The following is a 16,728-nucleotide window of genomic DNA, read 5'->3' as shown; positions in this document are numbered from 1 at the left end:
TGCCCTGTCAAGGCCATCAGTGACCCCATGTTGCTAAATATAGTGGTCAATTTTGACTCCTCATCATGCTTGGCCCCTCGGCAGCATTTGACCCAGCTCTTCCATCCCTCCTACCCCGTGTTCCTGCTTCACTCAACCTCCAGCCCATCTCTCTGTCTGTTTCTGCTTTTGGCCTGCTGGCTGGTCCTTTGCCAATGTCTCCTGTTTTTTCCAAACATATACTGTGGGTGTTCCCCAGGGTGGGTTCCTGGGCCTCTCCTCTCTCTCTCTGCTATTCCTTTGGTGGAAGCAACCCAGCCTTGGAAATTGGCATGCCATCAATTTCTCGATTTCTCCAAAATTCCCTGATTTCCCCTTTCCATCTGAGCCTTTATCCCTGAGACTCACATCACATTCTTTTCCTTTCATTCATCTTGCTTTCACATTCATACATATGTTCTACTATGAAATTACTTTTCCAAATTTTGAATCAGTACATATATATCATGTAAAATGCTCAAATATGTATTATTCCAACTAAGATGCTAATTCTACCTTAGAACATTTCTGCACTTCTGTATTTATGTGAATAAAGCGAATAGTATTTCTACAAGCCTCATAGTTAAACACTGTTAGTTTGGGGCTATTATGTAACATGAAATAATGGTACATCAACATAGTCGTTTTTCATTTATTTTTATGTAACACCGAGATGAGGTTTTTGCCCTGAAGACTGGTTTTATTGAAATTTTACCTACGTTACGGACAGTCAGTATATGTGAAAGCCCTCATTTCTCCCCTTTTCGATATATGCTCCATTTGGCTATATATAACATATAACTTGGCATGAAACAAAATTCCCAAATCATTCACATAATACAATTAATATGTTTAATTATATTTTTCAAATGTTATAAAGAAAAAGAAAACAGATTCCTCTACCTATTAGGCACTTCTGTGGCAATATGTAACACACCCCTTAACCATGACATTGAAGAACTGAGCTGATACCAGCCCCTTTCCACCTGCTCAGCCCCACCTTTTCCCATCCCCTTTCCCATCCGGAGAGGACATCCCTCCCATTGTCCAGGCCCAGATGTTGGAACCATGTCCTTTCTCTCTCTTTCTTTTACACTCACAGACAGCAAATCCAGCTTGTTAGAAAATTCTGGATATTCTGTCTTAATTAAATACCTGCTCTCTGCTCCCCGCCCTCCTAAGAGCCACCTTCAGCCTTTCCTGGATACCAATAGCCTTCTGTTTCCATCTTTGCTTTCCTACAATCTCTCATCCACACAGAGTCAGAGGGAGCCTGTAAAAACATACATTGGGGGTGGTGGGTGTTGCTCAGTGGTAGGGCGCATGCTTAGCATGCTTGAGATCCTGGGTTCAATCACCAGCACATTCATTAAAATAAATAAATTACTTCCCCCCAAAAAACACAAACACAGAAGCATAAGTTGGACTACATCACCCCTCCCCTCAAAACTCACTAAACGGGTCACCATGTCATTAGGAGCCAAAGTCGTCACAAAGGCCTCAGGACCTGGCGTGCTCTGCCTCTCTGCCCACACTCTCCCCCTCACTCTGGGGGCCTCTGGCTCCGGCTCTTCCTTCTTCCTCCGGATCTATTCTGCTTCAAGTTCATTACTCCGTGAGATCTGCCAGGATTGCCTTATTCTCTCCTGCCTGCCTCCCACCCCACCGCCATCACCCGAGTTTGCTCATATCACTCTTTTTTAAAAATTTTTCCAAACTCTTGCTACCCCAACATGCTGCCTGTTTCCTCTGCTAAAATTCTGAGCCCCCAGTGATGGGGAGTCATGTCTATTTTGTTGACTGATAAAGCCCGAGAGCCTTGGGAACGGTCTAGTTAGGAGATTCCCGTATGTAGTAGGAGCTTATACACATTTGCTGAATGAATGTAGATGCCCTGGTCCAATCCGATGGAGCACTTCTGTGACGTGCTCAAAGAATAACTCTCCTTTCCACCTGAGAGGGGGTGACAACTTCCTTGGTGATTAAAGGCAAGAATTTTTTGCTTTATGCTGTTAACCTTAGGCGGGGAGACTGGGGGATCTTCATATATATTTTTAAATTTGGTTCACTCTGCAGTTGGTCTTTGGTCTCTGTATAATTTTGAGAAACTCTTTATGAGTGATCATTCTTTGATCAGATTGAACAGGTTCCAGGGGGAAGGACCAAGCCTGTCCCATCAGCCATTCTATGTGTCTTGTCCTGGGACCCAGTGGATGCTCAGCATGTAAGTGAACCGACAGGAGTGAGTGAAGAGATGGGAGCATCTCATTATTGTGGCGGATCTCTGTCCAATGCCTTGAGATTTGGGGAAGGGTTTACGAGTGCAGAAGGGAGAGGTCAGGTCCTCTGTGCTTTTCCTGTGTGCCCTGGCCTTACCCATTCCCCCAGCCCCCTCTGGGCAGCCAAGCCAAGGAGCTGGGCCACCAGGGGTTGTGCTGATCAATAATCCACCTTCACCCCAATTCCGGGGGTAGGTACACATGGTTGTAGACACTGGAGTCAGGTCCTTGGAGGAATTCCTCACCGAACTATGTTTTGGACCTTTTATTTTTCTCTAGAACCTCCAGCTGAAGAAGATTGTTTTAGACACATGAAAGTTGAGGACACCTTCTGTCCCCTCGCAACCCAGGTGGGGCTGGGAGTCTGCTGTTTCTATAGCCGGTGGGCTCGTGTTGATTTGGGCATCCCTGTGCCTGAATTCCTGCAGCACACTCGGTGGTAAGGTTGGGGGTGCCTGGCAGGGAGGGAAGCGGGTTGGGAGACTGTACAGCTGGGCTGATGTTAACCTGGGGTGAGCGGGAGCTTGCTGATGCATGGCATCTCGGGGCAGGGAACTCTCCACACTCAAGAGGGGTTCCCACTCCCGCAGGGTCCCTTTGATCAGGGTGCTGGGCTGTCAGGGGACCACAGGGGTCCCAGTGAGGATTAGGGTGCCTTCAGGCAATGGGAAGTGTGGGGTCCAGTGGCAATTGAATTAACTGTGCACCCAAACCGAGCCCCCACCTCTTTCAGCCTGTTTCCTAATCTGCAAAACTGGAATGTTATTAAACATCTCACGGGGTCATTGATGGGCTGGGACAGACTAGACAGTCAGGAGCTGGAATTCCTCTGTCCCCTGATTGTTTGCCTTCTTTCTGACTATTTGCTCTCACAAGCTCAGTCTCTCTGTCTCTCGCTCTTTCACTTCTAAGTGTCTCTCATGCTCTGGTTTCATTTGATTTCCAACCACCGCCCCTCCCCTCCGCCAAACTCCAGATGAGTGAACTTGATTTCTATGTGTCAGTTCCAAATTCCCAGGAAAGATGCTCTGTCACCCTCTGGATCTGCTGTCCAACCCATGAGTTGTGGCCAGAGGAGCGAGTCCTTCTGAGACCAGCAGAGGGTCTCTGCCGAGCCCCCAGCCACCACTGTGGGAGCACATAGCTCTCCGTGGGGGAAGTACTGGCTGTGACCTTGTGTCACTAAGTGTGAATTTATGTCTTCTCTTGAACCACCTTCATCCTCCTAAACAAAGATGAAAATTAAACACTCCCGGGATTTGTGTCATGGAACACTCAGGTTGGGGGCTAATGGGGCTGGAATTTCTGCTGTATTTAAGGGGCTACACTGAATCCCCAACGAGAGCCTACAAAGGGAACAGCACCGGCCCCACCCGGCACTTAGGGCGCTGAGTCTGCGTGACGGTGAGCCAGGCTTCTGACCACAGCTCAGGGGTCTGGTCTGACCAATTAGCCTTTGAAACCAACCAGCTTTGGATTCCTCAATCCCACCCTGAGGTTTTACCTGAACCATCAGCTTCTGTATCTCTGAAGACAGATGCTGAGGACCCTTCACGTAAGCCGTTCGCACAGCCCTGTTCAGGCCTTTGTGCTGCACGGTCTGCCCGGCGAGCTGACCGAGGTTGGTATTTTACTGATGTTAGAAGTAGTCTGGTTTCCCGATGTACTGTTTCACTGAACAAGCAACAGAAGCCACTTCTCGCTGATAAAAGCAGAAAAGGGACATAATGAAAAGATACTGGGAGGGTGTGTGGAGTGGCCAGGACCGGAGCCAACCCAGGAGCTGTAGGAGGTGTTAGGGAGCCCCAGGCACCAGGCTGGGAGGGGTGCTACTGGGCCCCCTGCCACCCCAGAAGGGACCCCCCTCCACCCGACCCTCCACCTCACTCACTGCAGGTTCATGTCCCGGCAGGGCCAGGTCACACTGAAGCCACCAGCACACACCTCAGTGGGGCAGCTGGCCCCGTCTGAGCTGCGGGCGTGCCTGGTGTGGGGAGAGGCCCAGTTAGAGGAAGGCAGTTCCCCTACTGTTCCGAGTTAAGGTGCAAGTCAGTGCCCATCACTCAGGAGAGCCAGGCTGGACGGACCTCATTGTGGTGACTAGGCTGTCTGAGTTCACTTATTACTTTCTACGTTTGAAGGCCCTGGAGGGAGAAAAAGTGAAGGTTCTAGTACTTATTTTGTGTTTCCCACGTACCAGGTGTGGTAAACAAGCCACTTCAGACAAGGCCCGGAGCAACCACGTAAATAGGCCATGGAGCAAGTCGTGCAGTCAGGCCTCTGAGGTCCCGAAACCCGTGTCCCCATCGGCTCCATAGTTACCAGTGGAAACTAGGGGGATTTATGGGACTGTGTGCTCCTGTGAGGGCTGGGATATGTGTGTTTAAGTCCACATCTTCAGAAACTCGTCTAGAACCACAGCCACTGATTGCACGGTGGCAGAGGAAGGGAGGATTCCAGCCTCTGGTCCAGCTCGTGTGGAGCTCAGAAGTTCTTCCTCCTGTCCTGAAAATAACACCAAATCTGAGGGAGCTGCAAACCCACTGCTCTTCTTAGATCCCAGAAGACTGAGGGGGAAAGCTGCTTCCAACCCAGAGAGGTTGCAAAGGGAACAGCGGGCAGGCTTGGAGAGTCACAGCTCCCAAGGCAGAACCTGCTTTTGTAAGAACCCCGGGGGCAGGCAGATTTAACAGGTCCCTGAGGCCAGCAGGAGGCTCAGTGTGGGGAAATCAGAGTGTGACAAGTCCAGGGGGCCAGTCAGAGGGGCCCCATGCTCTTTTTCATGTATTTTACATCCAGGACCGTGTCCTGTTCTCAGAATGAAGGTCAGAGGATAACTCCTCATGCTTCCTGCCTGGAGAGGAGAAAATAACTGTATTGAAATACACCCAGAACATTCTGTTTCGTTGGGGGAAGTTGTTTTTTGTTTGTTTTTTTAATGAGAAATTATTTTACCAGAGCCTAACCAACCTGGGAGAAGGGAAATCCCTTCTGTGTCACCCAAATTGGGGTGGGGGGAAAGAGACACACTTGTGGAGGTCACACCTCAGGGCACAGGCTCAATGAGAACTAATCACAGGACTGCAGATGCCCTGCTCTGTCCCGCTCCCCCAACACCTTACCTCCATGTCAGTAGGGCCCCGTGTGTAATAACAGGAATAATACTAACAGAAGTAAATGTCTCAGGAGTGTCTAGGGAAAACCCAAAGACAGCGGGGAGATGAAAACAAGGACACACAGGCTGTTTTAGCCTCTCATACCAATAGCTGTAGCAAACTACACACAGCCCAGCCCCAGTAGATAAACAGACAACCTCACAGAAGAAATTATTTATTTTGGTTCTCTTACCCAGTGCATTCCATGGTGCATCCTCGCCTAGAATTGAGTGGAAGCAAGTCCATCTCAGAAGGGACATAACTGAAGAGGGATGGCTTCCCAGACTCTGAGGGGCAGAGAGAGCACCAGCCTGGGTTAGAGAAAGGTGAGGGGTGGGGTAGGGTGTGGGCTGCCTTCTTCCCCATATAAGGAACCTTCCTGAGGCCAGCACAGTAGGAGGGAGGGCCATGGGGTGGAAGCAGCCAGACTTCATCCTGAGAACTGTTGGGATGCCTCAAAGGGACCATTCAGGTGCCCAAACTGGGCCCTGATTGAGGGAGCCAGTCGGTCTGACTCAGAGCCCAGGACTGAGGTGGGCTCACAGCAGGCCGGTATTACTTGGCCGGATCCATTTCACTTCTCCGAAGCCCTGTGTAAAACATGAAGCGTGGACGGCCTGGTGAGCACAGCTCTGCCCTCAAGACCGGTTTCAACTCCTCTCTTCCCAGAGAACAGCATCTCTGAACCCGTCCTGGGTGACCTCACAGAGATCACCCTAGTGGCCCAGGCTAGTGACCGGGAACATGTACCTTCCTGCAGGCAACCCCTGACGTCCACTGATGCATCATATACTGGCAAAGAGTGAGTCACTGTGCATTGGTCTAACAGCAGAGACTCTGCCAAAGGCCCAAGAGGTGGTGTGTGGGACATGCAGGGGTGCAGGAGTGTAAGCAGCGCAAAAGTGTAACTGGTGACAGGGGTGCAGGGGCTGTGGAGGGCGAAGGCATTTCAGGGGATGTGGGGGTGGAGGGATGCAGAATTGCAGAGAGTAGCAGGGGTGCAGAGGTGCAGGGAGTGTAGGGATGCAGGGAGGTGCTCAGGGACCTGGCCAGGATAAGAAGGCAAGTGCACATCCTTGCAGTCAGCCTGACCCCGGTAGGCTATTGCAATGCTTTTGGGCGGCGGCGGCGGCGGTGGCGGTTGGGAGGCTGCCCGGGCAAGCCGATCGATTTCTTCTCTTCCCTGCAGCCTGGCCTGGGGTGGGGCTTGGCCGCCGGAGATTCGCCAGATGTTGCACTCCAGGTAAGCTTGCTCCTGGTAGGTGGGGCGGTTAGGTCAGAGGGCGGTGGCAGCGGCAGAGGGGCGGAGCGGGTCTACCCCTGGTGAACGGGTGGAATAGCTGCCTTGTCCCGGCTGCTGGGCCTGGGAACGGCCTCTTCTTCCCCAGGTCGCCGGACACTCCTGTCCCACTCAGCTTGCTGAGTGCGGAGTGGGGGCGGGGCCGTTAAGGTGCGGGACCCACGGGGGGAGGGAGGCTGCCGCGGGGGAGCCGATCAATTCGCTCCGCTCTCCCCGGAGGCGGAGCCAGGGGCGGCTTCTGCTGCCCTAGAGGCGGGACGCGGGTCTCCAGATGAACTTGCTCCTGGGAGGCGGCGGCGGAGGCGGCAGGGGCAGGGGATGTGTTCCAGGGAGTTGCTCCATTTCTTCTCTCCCCCACGGCCTGGCTTGGGGGCGACGTCTGCCGCCGAGGATTTGCCTGAGGTCCGACTCCAGGTGAGCTTGCTCCTGGGAGATGGGTGCGGTGCGGTCAGGGGGCTGGTAAGGTGGTGGCTGCAGGCATAGGGAGGCTGCCCCGGAGGAGATTGTGGATTAGCTCCATGTCTGCACCGCGTGGCCTGAAGGCGGCCTCTGCTGCTCCAGGTCCCGGGACACCCCTGTCCCACTTTGCCTGCTGGGGGCGGGAGGCAGGGTAGTCAGGGTGCAGGGGTGGCGGTGGTCGGGGGCCTGCAGCGGGGGAGCGGACCATTTGCTCCCATCTTCCCCGCGTCTTGTCCTGGGGGCGGTCGCTGTTGCCCTGTGTTATGAGACGCGTGTATCCTAGTCGGCCTGACCCCGGGAGTTGGACTTGGTACTTTGGGGGTGGTGGCAGCAGCGGCAGGTTTTCCCATGGAACTTGTCCATTTGCTCCCACTTCCCCCCATGGTTTGCCCTGGGGGCGGTCCCTGTTGTCCCAAGTTCGTCGGACGTCCATCTCCAGGTCAGCCTGCTCCCTAGAGAAGGCCACTGTGAGGTCATGGGCAAGAGTGGTGGCTGCTGCGGGGGTAGGGGCTGCCTTGGGGAGCTGGTGGATTGGCTCCCGTCTCCCCGATGGCCTGGTGTGGGAGTGGCCTCTCCTGCCCCAGGTCACCAGACGCACCTGTCCCACTCAGCCTGCTGGGGGAGGGGCGCCCTGGGCGGTGCCTTTAAGGTGCGGGGGTGGCGATGGCGGGGGTAGAAGACCTGCAGCGCGGAGCCTGTCAATTTGCTCTCCTCTTCCCCGTGACCAATCCTGGGGGCGTCCTCTGCTGCCCAAGAAGCCGGATGCCCGTCTCCAGGTCAGCTTGCTCCTGGGAGACGGGCCCGATGTGGTCGAGGGGCAGAGGCAGTTGCGACGGCCGGCTGCCCCGCCTAATGGGGCCACTTCTTCTCCTCTCCCCTGACCTGGCCTGGGGACGTCCTCTCTGGCGCAAGATTCGCCTGACACCCCACACCTGGTCTGATTGCTCCTGGAAGGTGGGCGCGGTGAGATCAGGAGGTGGAGAGGACAGGGGCTGCCCCTGGAGAGCTGGAGGATAAGCTCCAATCTCTCTGCAGGCCTGACGTGGGGGCGGCCTCTGCTGCCCCTCGTTCCCAGGTCACAATTCTTCGGGTCATATTTCCCCGGGGTTGCGGTAGGGTGCGGGGGCGTCGGGGTGTTGGCGGGGGTATGGAGCCTGCCGCTCGGGAGCTGGGGGTTTAGCTCCCATCTTTTCCGCAGATTGGCCTGAGGGCAGCCTCTGTTGCTCCAGGTCGCAAAGCAATTTCTCTGACAGCTTAGCCACCGGAGGTGGGCAGGATGGGCTGAGAGGGCTGAGGCAGCCGCCAAGGCAGCGACGGAGGGGGCTGTCCCTGGCCAGCTGGTCAATTTGTTCCCATCTCAACCTTTGCTGCCGCAGTTTCGCAGAACGCCCTTCTCCAGTTTATTCTTCTCCAGGGAGGTGGGCGCAGTGCATGCAGCCCGAGGTCTGGGCTCTCCCTTGGGAGGGGCAGAACTCTCTTGTTCTCCTTTGTCTTTATTCTTCAGCGAAGTGGTTACTGGACGCAATTCTTAATTCTGAGAAAGTGTAGCCTGTGTTATGGAAGAGCTGCTGGACAGTGAGGTTTCTGGGTGGATTTTCACATCAGCTGATGCCCCAGGCAGGCAGGAAAGCTATTACTCAGAGCTTCTTAGTCTGGGGTTGGGGATGGCCCCGCCATCCTCACCATGCTTTTTAAAAATGTGTTACTCCCCTCTTTTTCCTAGGTGACATTTTACGTTATTGGGTCTCAGATTGCTGACACACTCATCCCTGTTCTCAGACATCTTTTAAACTTGGGTGAAGTGATAAGTAGGGGAAGATGATTTACTGAAAGGTAAGAATACTTAAATTCGCATTAAAGCTACATTCTGTCAATCTTTCTAAAATGATTTTCCTCTGATTCTAAATCCACGACCTAGTGAATGTTGTACTCCTGTGTAAATTATTGATCTTCACATCACATTTGTTGAGTGGTCAACGAGATTTGTTAATTAGATTATTCCTGAAAGGAAAAGTTCAGGCTTTTCAGAGTTCCTTGTCTGATGTCACCCAGGCAGTCACAGTAGAAGACAGAGCTGATATAAAAATCCCTCAGCTGCCTGAACTGCAAAGCTTCTGGGATTACTGATCCCTGAAATGCAGGTGACTCTTGATGATAATCTGGGGGATGGTTTAAATGATCAGATTCTTCCAGTCTTATAAATGGGTTCCGTGGCCCCAGCCCCGGGAGAACTGGACATAAGGGCCATATCGTGTGTGGTGGGATGGGAAGGCAAGGTGTAAGAGCTGGAATCACTGAGATTCCACACTCGCTAAACACAGACTCCAGAGCCTAATTGTTGTCAGGTTCTGTTCTGGATTTGAGAGTGTGTTCATACATGATTCTTGCCCTTCTGGAGTCACTGCCTGGGTGGAAGTAACCTTTACATAGATCTGTGGAGGATGACATTTAAGTAGATGGGCTGTTATGGTTCTCAATGTGCCCAGGCTTGCTCTTCCAGGCACTCGTGGGACTAACGCGAGTCATGTTATTCACTCATTCACTGATTTGTTACCCTTGAATTGATCACTCGTCCCACAGTAAGTGAAACAAGGTAACAGGAAGCTGAGTTTTGTCCCCTCTCCTATCACTGATTGTTTTTCAGTCGGGCGCCCTGCGTATGCATTGTGAAACGGTGGTATTTCGTGCCCAATGGGGCAGCACTGTCAGTTCTGAGAATCAGGGGAGACACATGGGTAGGACAGCACCCTGACACACATGGCACCCCCCATCCCGTGAGACAGAATTGTCGATGCTCAGGTGACCCGATGTAGACTGCGGTGCTAAACCTGAGCATGTTTAGTTATCCTGGTGGCTATGAAAATACAGACTACCAGTCGCTACCTCTGGAGACTCTGAGGGTGTGCACCCCAGGATTCTGCATTTTAAGAAGCACTTTAACGAATCCTGATGAAGAGATCTGAGTGTCCCACGGAGAAACACTGGTGTGCGAGGCACCAATATTGAGGATTCTCAGGGAACGATGCCTTTTTAGGATGGTCCATGGGCCCTCACTTTAGACTTTTGCCTTGGGTTTAATTGTATGTGTTCAGAAGTGATGTCTTTCAATTCCAGTGCATGTCAGCATGCTCTGTGCAGGGATTTACTCTCAGTAGATGGCAAAAACTATGATTCTTCAGGTCACCGCGCTACACTGTGAACGATATTTTATTTTGGTTTTCTTTGTAGCAATGCAGAGTCTCCCGAGAAGAGATTTAGACTCAACAGCTTTGTGTCAGACTTTGGAAGACCGCTGCTGCCCAAGGTGTTCTCTGGCAGTGCAATGACGAATCTAGGTCCCTCTTTCACTGCTGCATCAATGAAGTGGACCACTTGGACAAGGCCAAAGCTGGTATCCCTACCATAGCCCTTTACAGTGTTATTCGGCTCCAGGAAGCCATCAGATGCAGCAGGTGGCCAGAGGAGGAGCCGAACAGACTCATGAATTGTGACATCCCCAACTTTATCAACACGGACCAGAACTCTGCCTTTGTGGAAGATGATTTCCTGATTTTGTAACTACCGATTGTTCTAGAAAATAAGCCAGTTGCCCAGAACTCACACAAAGACTTGAATTGAGAAACGTGCTTTCTCAGGTATCTTTCTGAAGATGTGAAGTCTGTCTTTGTATGGAAGGAAGTCCCCTTTCACAAAACTGAATGTGTTTGTGTCTGAGAGAGGGAAATGGAGACAGAAAGACGAAGAAGCAGAAGAGAGCCCCCTCAGAAGAGATCTAGTTAAGGTGAGTTTTTGTGCCTTTAAAAAACATTTGGGATTTTAGGGGGAACAAAGTATTTACACTGTCTTATTCTCCTCATTGGAAACCTTGGCCCCGTCGTCAGAGTCAGCGGCCTTGAACGGGGGTTGCACGCTGCGTTTCATCTGGCACTGCCACTTCCACGCTCTGCCTTTAGCACGTTGCTTTGCCTGTCAGGGTTGCCACCCTTTTAACTGTAAGGTGAGGAGTCTGGAGTAGATGATCCACCCCAGCTCTGCTGTTTTGCAAATTTCTGATTTCGTATTCGGATGAGTCTGGGATACACCCAGAGCAGTATAAACCAGGCCCTACCTCCTGCCTATTGCTGGGGCATCCCTCAGGTCTGTGCCTTCTACTCAACCCTTTACTGAGCCCAGCTTTTGTCAGGAGCCCAAGTGCCTACCGGGATGGCAGGGGACTTGTCTTTCGTGGTCACGGTGGCCAAGAATTCTATTGGTGTGCTGAAACAACTCTTCTGAGATCCTCCACCCACCCCTGCTCAAACCTAATGACAGCACTACGGTTCCTTTCCTAGGAGGAGAATCAATCCATGGTGCATTTTATGACAATCCTGTCCCCAGGGATGCACGGAAGTTTATCAGCTGAGTGAGGGGAGGTGCCTCTGTGTCCCTGTATCTCTGTCTGCTGACAGTTCGCTGCCACCGGCTACTGAACAAGAAAAGTGCTATTCACCATGTTGTGTGTTTTCCAAATGTGTAGGTGATGGTCTTGTGGCTCGTGCGTGGGCTTTGATTTGGGATGGTGAAGGGCTTATAAATACCTCATCAACATGTATTCGAGGTGGCCTGGTGCCACACAGATTTGATTCATGAAGGCATCAAGCCTGCACACTGGTTTGGAAACAACTTGGTTTTGATCATTCACACTGCATGCATGACTCGCTGCTAATCTCTGGGTGGTTTTTTCATTTCAGATTTATTCACCCCATGTCTTGCTTCAGCTGAAAAATACATTTATTTCACCAGAATATTCTCTGATTCTTTGTTTACACACATCCAGTTTTTTTAATTCCTTTAAAAATGATTCTGTGTTTATAATGCCTCCTAATTTCTATCATCTCTATGTTGCCAGTGGCCTGAGACATGCACCAGATTTGATGCCGGAACAGTTCCACCAAAAGAAATCCCTTTGCCGTAATATCTTTTGAGGAAAATATTATTCTTTAAGGCTCTAACAGTAAATCGTAGAAGAAAGCATGGAACATTTCTTGTAGTTAATACATGTTCATGCGAAAAGAAATGATATTTTCATTAAACAATGTTGATTTTAATAACTTTTACAAATGTGAACATTATTATTCATAATTTAAGTAACCAGATAAAACCACAGTTATTTATTATGAAGATTGAAAACTATTTACACGGTCTCTTAATTAGAAGTAGCTTTATTAGAAGACTGAAGGGTATTTAAAAGATGGAAAAATACCCATGATGACACCATCATTTTTATTAACTAAATATCAAGAACTGTGCAGGGATAAGATTTAACCCTCTGCAAACTGCCAAGTTAGCATGAGGTAGTTTGTGGATGCTGCCAGAGGACAGGACACTCCCCCAGGATCAGAGACAAAGGACTTCCTGCCAGCACAGCAGGCAGCCTGTGGTTCAAGTTCATATTGGTTCCTGAGTTCCTTTCCTATTGCTGTTGTAACAAAGGACCACAGACTCAGTGGCTTAAAGCAATACACATTCATCTTCTCACTGTTCTAGGGTGCAGTAGTGCAAAGTCAATGTCAGTGGGCTAAAACCAACGAGTGGCCAAGGCTAAGTTCCACACCGAGGCTCTTGGGAGGGATTCGTCATCCTACCTTTCCCAGCTTGCAGAGGTGCTCACACTCCTTGGCCCAGGGCCTGTGTCACTGTGACCTCTGCTGCCACTTTACATCTCTGTCTCTGACTATATAGATATAGAGGAAGAGTCTTCTACATCTGGTATGGACCCTTTTTCCTACGTGGACATTGTATCCCTATTTATGTGCAGATGAAAACCCCTTCCCTCCAGGGTGCGGTGGCATCAGCTCACAAGATGACCACTCTGGGCTTTAAGTGTCCGCTTTGTATTGTCATCAGGGAACTTCTCTCTCCATAGTTAGCTCTGTGTTAATTTGTTGTTATATTTTACCCAGAATTACTGAAAGTTTTACTTAAAAGGGATCCTAATTAGCTCTGTTTACCTGTTTCCAGAGCTGAAAGCTTCAGTTCTAGAGTATCAGTTTGATTTTTCCTAAAAATACATTCCAGTATATTTCTCTGGTGAAAGTCTCTACCCTGTTATCTATTGTCCCATCATTTCCTTATTTTCTTGAATATATTAAAAGTATTTTATAGCCTTTATTGGTAACTCTGATGCCTACATCACCTGGGGTTTGCATCCTTTGTCTAATGCTCCTTATTCTCATGTTATCTGTCATATACTCTGGACATGTTGCATGTCTAGAAATTCTTTATTACATGGCAGACATTGCAAATGAAAAATCCATGTTATCTTCCGTGAGAGCTTTTCTACCTTCCCGTTAGGCAGACAGTGTGAGGGACTGATCATGTCACTCCAATCAGGCGCTGAGGTGGATCAGGACTAAAGTGCCTTTTTTCTTAAAACAGCTTTGAGGTATACTTGGCAAAATAATTTTCACACGTTTAAAGTGTACAGCTTAATACGTTTTGACGTAAGTATATACCCAAGGAACCATGACCACACTCAAGACAGTGAACATACCCATCACCCACAAAGCTTCTCTCCTGACTTTTTTTGTCCCTCCCTCCCTCCCCGTCTCTTCCCCTGGGAACCATTGATCTGCTTTCTATCACAACATATTGGTTTGCATTTTCAAGATCCTTATATGAATGGATTCATGCAGTATCTACTCTATGTTGTCTGACTTCTTTCATTCAGTGTAATTATTTTGAGAATCATCTGTGTTGCTGTATTAATAGCTTGTTTGTCTTATAGTAGAATATTGTTTAGTGCTGAGTTTTTACTGAAGAGTTTATTGTGAGCAGTGTTTGTATAGACCATCATTTCTTTCTGCATTTACTTCTTGATGGATGCATGGGTTATTTACAACTTGTGCTATTATAAATAAAATAGCAGTGAATATTTGGTTACAAGTCTTTGTATGGACATATGCTTTTCCTTTCTAAAGCACCAGATGAGGAATGTCTGGATTATATGGTACACAGGTGTTTACCTTTTTAAAAGAATCTGTTAAAGACTTTTCCAAAATGGTTGTACTATTGTAAATTCCTCGTGGTGTGTATCAGTTCTGGTTGCTCTACTTCCTTGCCAGCACCTTGTAAGGTCAGTCTTTCTAACTGTATTCATTCTAGTATGTATGTGAACTAGTATCTCACTGTGGTTTTTAAAAGTATTTCTCTAATGACTAATGACACCTTTAATCAGCATCTTTTCATATGCTTATTATCCATCTGGATATCTTTACTGAAGTGTGTTTTCTGGCCTCATTCATTCAGGTGTTTGAATTATTATTGAATTTTGAGACCTCTTTATTCTGGATCAGATACAAAGAGAGACCTTTATCAGATATATGATCTGCAAATAGCTTCTGTCTATGGCTTGACTTTTCATTTGCTTAGCAGTGTTTAGAAGAGCATTGAAGAGTCTTCATGTTCATAAAGTTCACTCTATCAGTTTCTTTTTAAAATAGATGATACTTTTGGTGTCATAGCAAAGAAAAATTTGCCAAACCCAAGGCCATAAACCTTAAGCCTATGCTTGTTCTCCTAGCTGTTTTATAGTTTTAGATTTCCTATTAAGATCTATGATCCATTTTGAGGTAAATTTTGTATATTTTGTGAGGTGTGGATCAAAGTTCATTTTTTTTTTTTTTTGCGTATCACGATCTAATTGTTCCAGCACTACATGCTGAAAAGATCCTTTCTCCACAGCATCCTTTTTGAGAATCAATTGTCTGTATAAGTCTTGGTTTAGTTCTGAACATTCTATTGTGTTCCATTATTCTATTTTCCTGTTTTACACCAACACCATAATTTCTGATTACTGTAGCTTTATAAAAAAAAGTTTGAAAATCAGATAGTGCAAGTCTTCCAACTTTGTTTTTCTTGTTCAAAGTTGTTTTGGATTTTTGGGATCCTTTGAATTTTTATATGAATTATAGAATAAGTTTTTAAATTCCATACATCCTGTTCTGCCAAAATTCCACCCATGTCTTTGGCCGTCTCCAAAGCCACATTTTCTGAAGAAGTCTCTCTAGATCCCAGGTGAAAGGAATTTCTCTTTCGTCTGTGCTCAAATCACATTTGATATTATTTGATTACATTTAATCATATTTGCCTGTATGTACTTGTCTGACCTTTCCAGCCATTTAGTAAATCTCAAAAGATTAGGAATCTTGACTTGGTTCCCTCTGTGTGCTGAGAAACTAGTTCTATGCTTTGCAGGAGTGAGCCCTGCAGTAAGAGGTATCTGCAGCACACATCTAGCTCATTGCTTGAATATTGTCAAGGAATTCTGCAGATTTAGAATTGTTTATTGATTGTTGTCTCCAAGACGGCTCAGTCTTTTTTATTTCTATTGCTACCGCTGCAGTTTCAAAGAACAATGGGCTAGTTATTTTCCAAATATCAAATCATACTCTAATTGTGTTGTCACGCAAATTATGTGCTGCTGTGTCTTAACAACCTGCTTAGTGTTCACAGGCTCCTTCACTCATGGAAAATTTGGGAGAATGTCATATCCTTAGAGATAGCAATGCTGTCTTTGGCGACCTGAGCAGCAGTATCTGAATTCACTCCTGCTGTTTTTCCAGTGTCCCCTCTAGACCTCCTCCAGCCCTCCATGGGGGGCCCTGCAGTTCTGCCCTAGAAAAGCCTGTTGCTTCTCAGGAAGACTTCCCTATGAAACATAATCATGTCCTTCTTGTGGGGACATTCAGTCCAGAGACCTGAAAGCAGGGGAAAATATTTAGCCTGCTTTTGGTAGAACCTAAATTCTTCCATACTTGTTAGAAGCAATTTCAATGAGGAAACTGTTTTGGCATCTAACAAATCAGCATAAATGACTGATGAGGAAGATCAGCTTCCCCATCCCACTCAGTCATCATGTTGATGTGACACACACATTGGCAAACATTTTCTCCTGTGAGCAACATAAAGTTCAAGACGTTATGAATGGCTTTTTGTTTTTATTTCTTAGTCTTTCCACATTCACTGTGTCTCGTGAGATTATATGAATCCTGCTTATTTTCAGCCCAGCACTAAACTTTTTAAAAGGATCACGTGTTTAAAAGGCTATGGACAATTTTTTAGAAGACAGAAATCCTTAGATTTTGGTCCCAGAGTTGAATCTTGGTTAGTGGTGAATGAAAATTCCCGTTAAAATTTTAAATTCAGTGATATAAAGTCTTAAAAATAGTTAAATATTAGTCAATTTCATTAAACACTATAAGAGTTATTTACCTTTAAGCCTGTTTCTGGGGCAATTTTGCAATGATTCCCTCCCTTTATCGATTCCCTCTTTATCAGAATCCTTGAGAGGCCCCTGTCATCATTGTCAGTATCAACATCATCATCATGGAACTGATTCTTCTGGAAGATTCTAGGAAAATAAAGAGATGGACGGGATTATGTGTAGGTCAGTGTGTGCATATACAATAAGAACAGCTGTCAGACATTAGATGCAAGATACCCATTTCATTTAGGGGAGAATGTGGTCATGAAATCC

This window comes from Vicugna pacos, unplaced genomic scaffold (assembly GCF_048564905.1).
Source record: "Vicugna pacos unplaced genomic scaffold, VicPac4 scaffold_20, whole genome shotgun sequence".
Taxonomy (NCBI): domain Eukaryota; kingdom Metazoa; phylum Chordata; class Mammalia; order Artiodactyla; family Camelidae; genus Vicugna; species Vicugna pacos.
Note: the sequence above shows the minus strand (reverse complement) of the source record.